At 33.9% G+C, this 15,294-nt stretch overlaps 1 non-coding gene and 1 pseudogene across 1 annotated transcript; both read right to left on the bottom strand.

Moving 5' to 3' along the window:
- Nucleotides 1–226: 226 nt before the first annotated feature.
- Nucleotides 227–333, bottom strand: LOC147830387 (U6 spliceosomal RNA). The gene has a single exon (XR_015439385.1). It is a non-coding gene; the product is annotated as a U6 spliceosomal RNA (small nuclear RNA).
- Nucleotides 334–12,119: 11,786 nt separating this feature from the next.
- LOC147830386 (U2 spliceosomal RNA) lies at nt 12,120–12,207 on the bottom strand (annotated as a pseudogene).
- Between the last annotated feature and the right edge of the window lie 3,087 nt (nt 12,208–15,294).

The raw sequence follows: 15,294 nt of genomic DNA, 5'->3' as shown, positions 1-15,294 counted from the left end.
ATGGCTCTTTTTGAGAGTGCTTTTTTCTTTATTGCTGTTAAAATTCATGAAAATTAAGATCCTACAGGCTTGAATCTTCATCCACGTCTTAATATAAATCCCTGATGACAACAGATCAACTTGGTGTGGGAACAAACTTCTGTTAGATTTCCTAATTTTATTTTATTTATTTATTTATTTATTTTTTAGTGCACAAAAAGCAGTTTTATTGGATGCTGGTGCTTTTAAAAATATGGAATGCTTCACAAATTTGCGTGTCATCCTTGAACAGGGGCCATGCTAATCTTCTCTGTATCGTTCCAATTTTAGTATATGTGCTGCCGAAGCGAGCACTCCTAATTTTAAAAATATGTAAATGTTGATGATCATTGGATCTGAATTTTGGCTAATGAAGATTCATTATAATATTCTACTTTGTGTTTAAAAATATGTGAAATATGAAAAGTATATGTCTATAGTGAGTACAATTCAGTAAAAATGTGAATAATTCGTAATTTGAGCAAAGAATTCATGAATGCTGTTAGGTGTAATTATAGTTTTAACAAATGCTGAGCAGTTACTATGTGCCAAACAGTGATAGCCACTCACAAAACCAAAAAGGAGAGAATGGTCAACACACAATTTGATAGGACACACAATTTGATATGTCATAATTTCATTAAAGACAGAAGGCAGAAACAGAATTGAAGAAAGGCTATACTTTTAACTTGAAGAGAAGGTTTGCTGGAAGAGAATATGTCTGAGCAGTGTTTTGAAGACTAACAGTCAAGACATAGGCTAATGACACAATGAGAAGCAGTGGGCTATGGGTATTCAATTACTACACTTGATCTTAGCCAAAAGGCCGAGAAGCGATGGGTATTCAATTACTAAGAGCACAGGAGCAGAAGACCATTTGTTATGGTTTGTATCTAGATGTTCCCCTGAAGCTTCATATGATCATAAGTGAGGCATTTGGAAGATGATTGAATTATAGGGGCATTGTAGCTGACTTGCTCTTAGGATGTAAGGCCCCGTTGGAAGAGGCAGGTCATTGTGGGCATGACCTGGAAGGTATATCTCCTTTCCCAGCTCCTCCCTTGACACGCTCTGTTTCCCTGCAGCTGCCATGATGGGAACAGCTTCTCCTCCACTATTCCCCTCTTCCAAAACCTCCTGCCTTGCAGCCGCCCAACCATGGATTGAAACCTCTACAAAGTGAACCAAAATAAACTTCTTTAAGTTGTGGATGTCCAGCATTGTGTCTCAGCAACGAGGAAAGTATCTAAGACACATCTCTTAGATTAGGAACTCACAGTCATGAATCATGGGGTAGAAATCTGAGAGGCAGGACTGGAGATGTAGATCAGATCAAGAAGATTAGTCATTTGTGCCAGGCACTGCTCATTGCTATTCTCCTTGCAACCCACCCTTCCTCGTTGGTAATATAATCCTCATTTGTTCAAGAAATAGCTAGAAATTATATGTTCTCAGAATGGAAGGTCTTTAACCTTGGGGAAAAATTAAGATTGAATAAATAGGTTATATTAGCTTTCTATTGCTGCCTTAACAAACTGCTGGAAATATACTGGCAACTAACACAAATTTATTATTTTGCCATTCTCAAAGTCTACAACTTGGAGTTTAAAAAAAAGTCCACGATTTTTCAGTTTGTATTTGATGATACATGATATGTTTTGAAATTTTTTAATGCAAAATTAAGTTATGCCTGTTATTTCCCACTGAAACAGAATCTGGGATCATAGAAAAGAGAAGAAAGCACTCAGGCTAATGACACTTGCTCCAGGATCTCTCTCAGAGAACCAATCCAATGAAACAGCTTGACATATTTTTAAGACTTTTTTTAGTTAACAATTGATGATAGAACTGCCAAGTGTCATGTGAAGACTATACTAATATTGCATCAGAGTTGCCAGCTCCTGCAAGCACTGAAAGCCCCAGTGAATTCTCTTTCATAATAATTTTCATAGATTTAACTGTCCTAATGAAGCTGTCAACCATTCTTTCATTCTCTGGACCTACAGGAGCCCATTCAGCCTATATGCATTTGTGTCCTGGACTACAATCCTAAACTGTATTCCCAAAAGTTTTGTTGTTGGAGATTTATCTCTATGTTTTAAACTTGTTAGTTGTATATGGATATTTGATTGAATTAGTTTTTTTTCTTTCTTGAAAGACTAAGTTTTTCTTTGTTTGTATGTTTTTTGCTTAGGAAGCCAAAAAAAAAGTTGAAATTCTAACATCTACTATTTCAGAATGTGATCCTATTTGGAAATCAGTTAATTTACACATGTAATCAGATAATATGAGGTCATACTCAAATAAAAGTGGTCTCTCTTAACCCAATATTATTGATGTCTCCATAAGAAAACAGAAAAACACAAGGAAAATGTTATGTGATTACAAAGGTAGAAATATGAGTTAAGACCAGCAAGCCAAAGAAGGCCAAGACTGTCAGCAAACCAGCAGAACCTAGGAAGAGACAAAGAAAAATTTCCCTACAGGTTTCAAAGTGAACATGCCTCTCTTACACAAAATTTGGATTTGTAGTCTCCAGAGCCATGAGATAATAAATTTCTGTTGTATCAACTCATCCTGTTTGTGGTGCTTTGTTATATCAGTCTTAGAAAATTACACAGTATCTGACAGGAAAAAATATTTAAATGATAACTAGAGCTGGTGGGGGTGGGTGTGTTTACACTTGTTCACTGTAGGCCAGTGATAGCGAGCCTTTTAGGGATAAGTGCCAAACTGCAGCCCAAAACCTACTTATCTCAAAGTCCCAACAATACATTAAACCTGAATACTGAGGTTTTAGTTGAAAAAAACAAAATCAACATTAACATCTTTTGTCTTAAAAGCACAATAACGTGCATACCATAGGTTTGCCACTACTACTATAGGCCTATTTGTGAAGGACCTTTTGAAAGGGTAATATTGATTAAATTATAAGTGCATTATAACTGCATAAGTGTAGTCACAATTCAGTCAGTTTTCCACAAAGATGTGGAAAATTGGACAAAAAAAACATGAAACAACAATTTCAGACCTTGAAAAATACAGAAGGACTGTGAACTGAGAAAAAGGAAAAATAATATAAGATCTATAGTAATTTTGAATTTCCACTCAGAAGAATAATTTAAGGCCTCACTGTAGAGAAGGAAATCTCAAGGAGAGCACAGTGCCCTAAATAAATTGAAGGGACAGATATCAGAGTTAAGGGGTGTGCGGAAGCTGACATTTCAGAAAAAGGCTCTGGAAAGGTGAGAACTATGCGAAACAGCAGAAATCTATTCAAGAAATATTCAAATAGGTGGATACTTCTACCTCATACTATACATACAAAAATTAACTTGAAATCATTGGTGGATCTAAATGTAAAAGCTAAAATTGTAGAATTTATGGAAGTAAGAACTAGAGAAAATATCTATAACTTGAGTCAGATTTCCTGATTAAGGTATAGAAATAATGAACCATCAAACCTTGGTAAATAGAATATCATCTTTAAAAAGGTCTACTCAGAGAAATGAAAAAAATAACAAACAGAAAACTTTCACAATACATATATCTGACAAAGGACTTGCATCTAGAGTATGTGAATACCTCATACAACTAAATAATATGACCAAAGATAGCTACTTAAATACTGTCATAAGATTTTAACAGACACTTTGGAAAAGAAGTACAAATTGTTAATAAATGCATGGACATACAAATTATCAGGGACATACAAATTAAAACCACTGCAAATCACTACAATGGCTCAAATTTACATGTTACTAAGTGTTGGTACAGATTTGGAGCAACTGGCGCTCCTATAAATTACTGACTGAAGGTAGTGTAAAATCTCATATTAACTCTGCAAAAATAGTTTGACACTTTTTAAAATAAGGTTATACATATACTCACCATATGATCTAGCAATTCTACTTAGTACTTAACCAGGAAAAATAAATAACATATCAGCAAACATGCATAAGAATACATGCAGTGACTTAGCGAGACCCTATCTCAGAACAAAAAATTTGTAAAAAAGGCTGAGGATGTAGCTCAGTAAGGTCAGGGTTCAATACCCAGTACCACTCACACACAAAATGGAATATATGCAGTAAGTTTTATTTTTTATAGTAGCCCTAAACTGAAAGCAATCATATGTCCATTAATGGTTGACTAAATAATTTTATTGTACAATTATGCACAAGGGGTATTAAACATGTCCACAGGAAGATACTGAGTTGAGTGAAACAAACCAGGTACAAAAGAGTTTATACTCTGATTCATTTTTAGGAAATCCTAGAAAAGAAAAATCTGATACACAGTGTTAGCACAGCAAGACAGTAGAACTTTTGTGGTAATGCAGATGTCCTTTATCTCAGCTGTGGTTATGTCATAAAAGGGTTTGTGTGTGTGTGTGTATGTTGTGTGTGACTATGACAAACTCATCAGATTATACCTTCAAAGTTGATATATTTTATTGTATGTAAATTATGCCTCAATAAATTTGACTAGAAAAACAAAAAAAAAATCTATGTATGACAACTTCAGGGAATAACACCACAAATTCTGGACATTCTACTTCTAGGAGTCTACATTATATTTAAAAAATTTTTATTAGTACATGTTTGCTGTACATAGTGTTTACATTCCTTGTGGGGGCTTGGTATATGCATATAACATATCTTTAACTCTTTTTTGATCCCTTTTCTCTCCCTTCTCCCCCCTCCCTGTTTCTCTTGATCCTTTCCCCTTCTAGAGAAAGATCTATCTCCCTACTCTTTATTATCTATATTGTACTTAGTTCTTTATTTATATTTGGGGTTTTTCATATAAGAAAAAACATGGGATATTTAATATTGTGTCTGATTTATTTCACATAACATGATAAGTCTCAAAGTGCATCCCTTTTTGTACAAGGGACTCAAGTTTTTCTTTATGGCAGAGTAGTACTCCATTGTGTGTAAATACCACCTATTCTTTACCACTCATCTGTTGATAGATGTATAGGCTACTTTCAAGATTTAGTTATTATGACAAAATTATTGTAATACATATCTGTTATGGTTAAGAACTAAAATATTCATCGCTTCTCAGCCTTTTGGCTAAGATCAAGAGAAGAACTAAAATAGTCCCCCAAGAGGGGTCAGACCAGAAGAGTGGGTCACTGGGGGCTTGATCTAAAAGAGTATTTTTTTTCTCCTGCTCCTTCTTTCCCTCTCTGATTCCTGGCTGCTACGAGTGAGCAGCTCTTCTGCTCCCCACCCTTCTCCCATGCCATTTCTACCTGGCAGCCGGCCAAGCATGGGCTGAATTCACTGAAAACTGAGCCAAATGAACTCTTCTTCCTTTAAGCCATGGGTTTTGGGTATAATGTCCCCATTCTGAGAAAATAACTAATACAAAAAACTCATACCAGAGAAGTAGTATCTTTGCTATGACTGCACCTGACTATGTGGTTCAGAAGCCTTTCGGACTGATTAGCTAGAGGAGTTTGGAGAGATTTGGAAGTGTCAGATAAAGAAGCCATGGAATACTGTAAGCAGATCTTGATGAGTGCTTCTGAGAGTGTGACCTGGAAGGATGTATTTTCTCTTTTCTCTATGCTTCCTTGATGCAAAGGTGAGCAGCTGTTCTATGCCAAAAGCATCATGCTGCTTCTGCCTTGTTGGGTTCATGGACTGAACCCACTGAAAACTGTGAGCCAAATAAACTTCTACTTGAAGTTATGGGTATTGGGTATATTGTTTCCCAGTGATGGGAAAGTAGCTAATACGTCTTCATTGCACATAGTAGGAATCTTTCTCTCAAAATGGCTGGAAATAAGCTCATTAATAATTTATATTCTACCAAATAGTGAAATACTATGGAGCTATAACAAAAATGAAATTCATTTCTATTGTGGTATGCAACTATCACTATGCCAATGTTAATTAAAATCAAGGGTTAGGACAGATAGTATTGAATTAGTTATTAACATAACTTTGGATCAATATACTATATATTTGAACCTCATTTTATGTCTATTTAATTTATTTTAATGTATTAGTTTTATGATATTATTTCTATTCTTTTAAATATTGGTTATTTAGAAGTATGCTGCTTAATTTGCAAGCATTTGAGGATTCTCTGTCATTTTTATTATTTTTACTATAATTCTTTTAAATTGGACAACATATCCTATGTGATTTTAATCTGCTGATATATTTAGACTTTCCTTATTGTCTAGAGTGTGTTCTATTTTGGTAAATATTCCATGACTGTAAAAAAAATGTGTATTCTGCTGGACGTAAATTTTTGAAAATATTTGGATGTTATTTAAAACTTATGCATCTAATTCTTTTGTTGCAAGGTGAGTTCTATTTGTTACTGACTGTGGTATTTAAAATTATCCATTAATGATTGTGGATTTTACTGAGTATGTAGATGTTTAAGCTATGTCAGGTTTTAATTAATATATTTGGAAGTTCATATTTTAGGCACATACAAATTTAAGATTATGACCATTTTATCATCATGAATCATTCATTTTTATGTTTAGTAATAACTCTTGTCTGAGGTCCCGAACTAGAGCCAAATTTAAGGAAAAACTCTGTTTTTTCCTGTGTACTGGCAGAAATATGAAAATAAATTACTGTTTTGTGCCTTAGATGGCTCACCTTTTAGAAACCACGTATTTTTCTCTTTTAAGTGCCTGACATACTTATACTTGCTTGTTCTATCCTAGTTCTATCCCTGTTTTATCTGATATTAATATAATAAGAATAGGTTTCTATTGTTAATATATGCTTAGTACATTTTTTCCATACTGTATTTCTCCACTCAGTTATGTCAAGTGCCTCTAGTAAACAGTATATAGATGGGCTTGAGTTTTAAGGCAGGTTAATAAAATTTGATTTTTATTGAATCTTCAGTCTATTTATGTTAAATATAGCTAGAAATACAAATCAACACATGGTACCTGGTTGCTATTTTTAAAAAATCATCTCTATTTTAAAATTATTTTCTGTTTTCCTTTAGATCACTTAATATTTTTATTATATTTTGTCTTTTATTTTGTTTTCAGTTAATACCATTTTTACTTTATTCTGTAGTAGTAGTCTTAGTGATTTTAACCTATGTCTTTGACTTATTATAGTTAATCATTTTATCATGTCTGGAAGAATTAAAAAATCTTATAGCATTTTTTATTTCATTTACCACTTCCATTATTGAACTATTATTGGTGTTATGTTTTATATGTAATACATTATTACCCCCCAAGTGATAATTAATACTGTTTAAGTCATCAATATTCTTTTACATTACATATTTAAGTTTTATAATGTTCTTAATTTTTTTGCATGTTTTCATCTCTCATGATTTTCCTTCAGCCTGAAAAATTTTGTGAATATTTCAACAAATGCTTTTACATTTTTGAAGGTGGGACTGAAAATATCTTTATTTCACTTACTTTTTTTTCTTTTTCTTCCATTAAATTTATTGGTACATTTTAGGTATACAATACAGTTACATTCCTCATTGGGATCTTGTACCTTTACATGATGAATCTTGGTTCCTATTTTTTCCCCATTCACCTGCCCTCTCTTCATCCCCTTCACCCTTCCCTATTCATCTACATTTTGAAAAATAATTTCACTAGCTATAATACTTTGGCTAGCAGTTTTAATTTTATCTCTTACTTTAGAGATGCCATTCCATTGGCTTTGTCTGCTGTTGTTTGTTTTATAAGATCAACCCTGTCTGACTTTTTTCTTTTTGAAGATGATGTGTCCTTTTTCTCTGTTTTATTTTACTTTTTCTTTCTCTTTATTTTTGAGCAATTTAATAACATTTGGAAAATAGGTTTTCTTTGCATTTCCACTTCTTGGGATGATAGATAGTCTTAGCTTTCTGGATAATGTCTTAATAAAATTTGGAAAATTCTCATCCACATCTTTTCATATGTTGTCTGTTTCTTTTTTTCTGAGATTTCAACTATATGCACATTAGCTCATGTTCAGTATTAATATTTGCCCTATATTCATTAATATTCAGCTCTATTTTTTCCATTTCTTTATCTCTTCATGCTTTGATTTGAATATTTTCCTCTTTATATGTTGACTAATAGTTTATTTACTACTGTCCAAGCAGATATTAAGCCTATTACCAAGCTTTTAAATTTATATGCATTTCTTCAGCTATAGAATGCTCCATTTGATTTTTATGATTTTATTTATATGTGGATATGCTCTATCTTTTTCCCATTATGTCCGTCATTTTTCTTCTTTATTTTAAAATTATTCTACAAAAAAACTAAAAAGATAAAGTCATGGTAGTAGTCAAAAAATTATTCTTGTTAGTTATTTTAAGCATTTATCAGTTTATTACAGTGACATTTGTGGATTTATCCTTATGTAATCTGATTTACTCTATTTTTATTTTCATTTACATTTAGATGTCTCATATTTATTTTTATATTCCAGAAGTACAGAGAGGGAGATCAATGTTAGTTTCTTTCAGATAGGATTTGTCCTTTCCTCTGTTATACACATAGACTGAAGTCAGTTCACCTCAGTTCCATTGGGAATTTAGCTAGATAGGGGTCATTTTATGTTAATTTATTCCTCTTGTAATGTAGGGACAGATAAAAACATGTCTTGTGTTTATTACAGACAACTCTCTTTTGCAGAGCTTTGTTGCCTAAGCATTGCAAGAAAGGAATTTCTGCTCTGCTTTATACTGTTATGGACAGTTAAGTTAGGTAGAAATATATTATACAGTTAGACAGAGTTAGGCCCTTGAGGAAATCAGTGCAGAAGATGAGAACACATGAAAAACTAGCTGTAGGCACATCTGAAGAAGATTAAAGTTACAATGGCCAAATTTACCTACTTCTATAAGGAAGCTTGAGATTATTGGTACCATCTTTTTGAGATTTCCCATATAAATAAACCATCATCTCATTAGGGGTGGGCCATCTTCTCCCACCTACTGAGAGTAAGACTACTAAGACTAAGATTACTAAAATTAAAGACAAGATTAATACTATAGATTATCTACCAAGGTTACTGGTTTCATCCATATGCCCTTCCTATTATTGGATCAATATTAGATTATAACTTTACCCATGTTGTACCCACCACTTGTGGCTTTGCTCTATAAAACTTTCTTAGAAAAGTGGGATCACTGGCAACCCATTCAGGATCCCACCTGTCTCTCAGGAGCTATCTCTATTCCCCATTCTTATTCCCTATTCTTATTTCCCATATCTATTCCTTCCTCATTCTTATTCCCTAATAAATTTTCCTACTCTTAACCTCTGTTTTGTTCCTTAGAATTCATTCTTCAACTTTGGGGAAAACAAACTTGGTGTATCTGACATCTAGCAGATTGGGAGTTACATTTATTTCTCCTATGTTAATACTGTACATCACTCATGTTTGGAGCTCCCAGGCCACCCAAAGCTCTGTTAGTTTCTCTTTCACCTAGTAATAGATACTTTTGCTTTTTGTTTTTTGTTTATTTTGTTCATTTGTTTGTTTTGCTTAGGTAAAGTTGGATCTTAGCATGTGCAAAGATTTAGAGAATGCTTTCAACAAAGAAAGCCGCTAGTCTTATCTTTCCTAAGACTATATATTATCTTTGGAAATAGTTGATTCAGTCCTCTGCTTCCTCCCTATATTGATATCTTTACAAAATGGACTTTTGGATTTGTGCATTTTTTTCTGTATTTGTTGACGTGGCATTATAGCATGTCTCTTCCCTTCTCCATTCTACTCTGAGGTTGGAATAGATATTCTAACTTTTTTTTTTTTTAACTGCAGTTCTTTGGTCAAAGCTTGTGTGAATACTGTGATTAAAAGAATTTTGTCACATTCAGACTTGTAAGTGTTAACAGCCCTAATTAGTTAACAATGCCTGCTATGGGGTCAGGTATGGAGTGTGGCATACATCATGCTATTTCTTTATCTAATTGCACTATTTATTACAGTGTTCCTAAAGTTTTTCTTGGTAGTGAGTATGCCCAAGAGGTAAGAAAGATAAGGAAGTAAGCAAGCAAGTACAATACAGTTGTCTTGTTCTCTGTTGTATGTTCACTTCCTAAAATAGTTCTAAATACATTGTGTATATTTAAATATATTCACTGAAAGGATAAATAAAATAGTAAATGAAGACTGTGTGAAAAAGGTGAGACCTTTACTGAAGTCTTGAAGTGTCAGCTGCTTTCAAGAATAAAACTCTTTCTAGTTTAGTTTAGTATTTCCAGTTTGCCATACATGAAGATCAAATAATTTTGAGTGAGTCATTGAATGAATGTGCACTGGGACAGGCCATCATAAATACTTTTAGTGTTGCTAAAATAATTAGAGATTTATCTATGAATTCTGTGAACACTACTGGTTGCCTATTCTATACTGTCATATACTGTACTGAGGGCAACTTAACTTAAACTAATATTAGTATGTAGGTTTATACAAGCAGTAATGCAGAGGACCTTAACAAGCTGGTTGTGTTAAGAGTTAACCCCACAATTGGCTTGTTTTGAAAAGTGAGTCTGGCTGAAGCCTACATGCTGAGGTTAGAGTAACTTGCACCCAAATTATGTTCCCACAACGAAACCTTGAGACTAGAAGGACAGTGTTCTAATTACAATCATATATTTTGTCTATTCTGTTCCTAATTTAAGAATGCTTTGTCTTGTCCTTTATGAGCCTGGTTTTAATTAATTTCCATAGAAACCACACATTGCCTTTACTCCAACTGATTGCCAATAAAAGTCAGTGCTTGGGACTGTCCAGCGCCTTTGTTGGTTGCACCAGCACTAGTCATCCCGGCACCCCACTTTCTCCCCTAGTTCTGTCTCTTAGTGTATTCTTTTTCTCAGGCCTGCGTCGCACACTGGGCAGGTGGGTACTGGAATCTGCCTCCAGGGGTCTCTGGCACAGTAAGATCATATATTTAAATTTTTAAGTGAATGCTACATAGTGTATTCAAAGTGGTAAAATAATCTTGCAAAATTAGTTATTCAGTCATACAACCTTGAAGTTCAAGATCAAATCACATATATTTGAACTGCCTATTATTAATTAGCATTTAAAATGTATTAAGTTCCCTTTAAATTATGAAAGTCTATGATTTGTTAACCAATTTGTTTAAATAAATGAAATACAAAATATTAAGTTATCATTTAATTACATAACTGATTTATATATACTTCAATCTTTATTTCTGAAAATGGATTTTAGGGTTGAATTTATACCTTTGTACAAACAGGAAAACTGAGATATAGAGTTAATTGGTACATAGTTTAGATTTAGATCCACTTTATCAAACAAAAATCTAATTCTTGGTTTATTGAACTTGGGCTACATTTAAAAATTCTATAGACTGGTAATGTAAACAACAAAAATTTCTTTCGTCATAGTTTTGATGGCTGAGAAGCCCAAGATCAAGGTGCCACCAGTTTGATTTCTTTGAGAATTGTCCTCCTGGCTCCTTGATGGCTACCTTCTGCATGATATGGAGAATGAAAGAGAGAAAGAGAGAGAGACACAGAGAGAGAGAGAAAGATTCATCTTCTCAAAGTCCTGTCAGATTAGAGCCTTAAGACTTTAACCTTTTTTTTTTTAACTTTTATTAGTACAAGTTTGAAGTACATAATGATTACATTCACTGTAGGGAATTGGTACATATACCAAATATATTTCAATTCTTTTTTTTTCACATTTCTTTCCACCCCTTTTTATATATCTACCATCTGCTAAAGACTACCTCCAGATATAGTCACATTCTATTAGGGGTTATGTCTTCAATAGATGAATTTTGGCAGGGTACAAATTCAGCCAATAATAGTCCTTAAACACTATAATATACTATTTCATAATTATTACTATTATAATTTTAAAATAAAGATGAAATGATTTAATTTCTTGACTTATTTTTCAGTTATCTGGTTATGAGGCACATGATATTCTGCAGTTAATAACTTCATGAATAACTTTGTGGCATATAATAATATTCATTGAGTTAATGAGTGAATTTAACCCCCTAACAGAAACAAGTTGATAATTGCAGATTTGTGTTCCTGTAAAATTTTCAATTTTTTTATCCCAAGTATGACTAAGTTATACATTATTTCTTATGAAAATTTTATACCCTTTAATTTTTCTTTCTAGCAGCTCTAGCATTCAGATACTACACTTGATCTTAGCCAAAAGGCTGAGAAGCAATGCTTTAGCATTCAGGTAAAAGTTGTACAATAACTAAAGTTAGCTTTGGTTTCCTAGACTAAATTATGCCTTATATTATGAAACTTTAATAGTTTCATCCTATTGGCTATCTTTATTGATCCTGAACCATCAAAATAATATTTGGCCACAGGAAAATCATTGTATTTTCAATATGGCTTTTGAGAACATTAATAAAACTATCCAGATGGTTAAAAATTATTTTGCAAAGCCAGACTAGTAGAGAGTTACTGTGGATTACAGAGTACACCAGCATGTATCAGTTTTCAGGTGGTTTTTCTCTTTTTAACAAATAAAGACAATAAAAATGGCATTTAAAAATATTAATTTAGGTCATTTTTATGACATAAAGTTATAACCTTGAATTATTGCTTGACATAAAGTCATAAAACAAAAGAGCTTCAGTAGAGGAAAAAAATAAAAGAGCTTTCTGTATATAAGCTGTAGACAAAGGAGAAAAGGGAAGTTATATAAAAATCATCCTAACTCGTTGGTCCTAAACATAATCTGGGTCAAATATTTTAAGAACCTAAGTTTTTAAGTGTTTGACTAAATTTTTTACCAAATTCTCCATATGACGTAGGTCAAGATACTCTTTTGGTTGAAATTGGGATGAAATCTACTAAGTTGAGGCAGAATGGGATTTGCTGCATAGTAGAACAGAGAAAATACTGGGCTATTAGAAGAAAGTTCCAGGGCTAGCTGCATGACAATGATTGTATGACTGTCACCTGTAATCATCAATTACATGACACTGATTACATCAATAACAGAAATGCCATTGGACATTCCTTTTATATTCTAAAATGTTGTGTTTCTTTTTCTTCCTGCCACCATTCATTTCCTAAGCACTCTGAATTTGGTTAAGTATAAGAATTGAAGGATTCCTGAGCTCAATGAGCTTCTATAGTCTAGTTGGACTAGATGCTGAACTAGATGCTGAGAAGTGGTTAAATTTCCCAAATAAATATTTATATTATTGAAAAGAGGCTTTTTGAGTTTTTATACCTTCATTTATTAAAGGGAAGTATTTTTGTCCTTTTTACTGCAATGAAAAAGAGAGATACTGTTAGCAATGGGCCAAGATCTCAATAAAGAAAATAATACTTACAGTCTATAGTTCATGTTAATCTTTTAATATATGTTAAGTGAAATTAGTTGACCTTTTTCTAAAATTTTTCATTTGCAATATTCTGTGGTATAGGTAGGTCATTATGTAAAGGTACAGTTCCCAATGAGAAATGTAATTGTGTTGTATACCTACAATGTACCAATAAAAGAATTTAATTAAAAAAAAATCTTTTACTCAGATCTTCCAAGGTCTGAAAGAGCCCTACATGGAGTTTTTACCCTAATTAAAAGTTACAATTAAGAGGCAGATATCTAATCCTCAGGCAGCCAATATCTTTGTGTTACAACTGGCTTATAATGCTTACAAAGATTGCAGGCTAGCAATTAATACCATAAAGTTTACCAATGATCTTGGAGGCAACATTAGAGCCTGCAGAGATATTAGATCTCCCTCATATAATACAGCTTTGATGACACAAGCAATTAGCCAAAATATGAGGGGAAATCAGGCTGATTCAACTGTGGTAAATCAGTACAAACTAAGAAACATTTCAAAAATGTTGCATCAAAAAATGTTAATTTGGAACCTATTATAAGAGGAGAAGGTCAGCCACCAGGGCTATGCTCATGCTGTCAAAAGGGAATTCACCAGACAAAAGATTGCTATTCCAGGTATCACATAAATGGAACTCTTCAGGGAAATGGCGGGTGGGGGGCGCTTTTCTCTTGGGCCCTGAAAAAATTGAGAAGGGGTCCAGTGACAGCCAATTCACTGCCATTGGATCAGAGGCATCTGATCCAAACCCAAGCAACAGCCAATTGGTTATCACTAAAATGGAGGTACCCAATTCAAACTCCAGCCCAAATGAAAGGTTTGATGGCCTGGGTGGCAGAAGGGATATATCCTCCCTCATCCATGGAATAGCAGAGAGCTCAGGGTTAGCTCTTCCAGCTGCACAGAGAGCCTGTTAGGGGGTCATAATCCTTTGTCTATTCCAACTGCGATCTATAAGCCATGCTTACAGGGAATTACTGGTCTGATAATTGGCAAAGTTAATTTAACTTTGTTTCTTTGCTTAACTTTTTTTGGTACCGGGGATCAAACTTGGGTCCTTCCGCTTGCGAGACAGGTCGCAGAACCACTGAGCGAAATCCCCAGCCCCGTAAATTTAACTTTGTAAGGTTTAACTGTTATTCCTACTTTAATTGATGCTGACTGCACTTCTGAATTGTTTGTGTCTGTTTGTTCTATGGGTGTTTGGGTGTTTGAACAAGGAGATTATATTGCTCAGTTGTTCCTTTTGCCTAAGGTTGAGGTGGTTAATCATTGTCATAAAGAAACAAGGAAAATTCAGAACAAGCACTTCCTCAGGGTGAGTTTTATTTTGCTCAAGAAGTTTTGCGGAATAAGCCTATATGTAAGATTAAAATTAATGGAAGGCACTAATAGATACTGGAGCAGATGTGACTATCATCTCATCACAATTTTGGCCTAAAGATTGAGAAGTTAGATCACCTTCTGCCTTCCTGGTGGGACGGCTCACCACAGCAAGTACTACAGAGTACTATGCCATTGACTTTTGAGGGCCCAGATGGACAGGCAGGATATGTGTGCCCCTACAGTGCACCCATTTCTGTAAACTTATGGGATAGAGAATTACTGACGGAATGGAAGGTGGTAATAACAACCTTGCCTCCTGCCATGTCTCCAGCCAGGAATATGATAGATAGAATGGGTTATCAGGAAGGAAAGGGATTAGGAGGCAGCTTCAGGGACAAATGCACCCCCTAGAGCCTCAAGTAAAAAACAATTATTATGGAATTGGGTGTAAGTCAAATTTATAATGAGGGCCATTGCAGTAGCTCCTCGCAGAACAGTACTGCCTTTAAAGTGGAAATCTGATACTCCTATCTGGGTTGATCAGTGGCCCCTAACTAAGGAGAAACAATAGATTTTAAATCAATTGTTAACTGAACAGGTAAATGAAGGACATCTTGA

Source organism: Heterocephalus glaber, unplaced genomic scaffold, assembly GCF_053883595.1.
Source record: "Heterocephalus glaber isolate CG9 unplaced genomic scaffold, H.glaber_assembly_v1.0 deba00000122, whole genome shotgun sequence".
Classification (NCBI taxonomy): domain Eukaryota; kingdom Metazoa; phylum Chordata; class Mammalia; order Rodentia; family Bathyergidae; genus Heterocephalus; species Heterocephalus glaber.
Note: the sequence above shows the minus strand (reverse complement) of the source record. Positions and strands in the feature narration are given on the sequence as shown.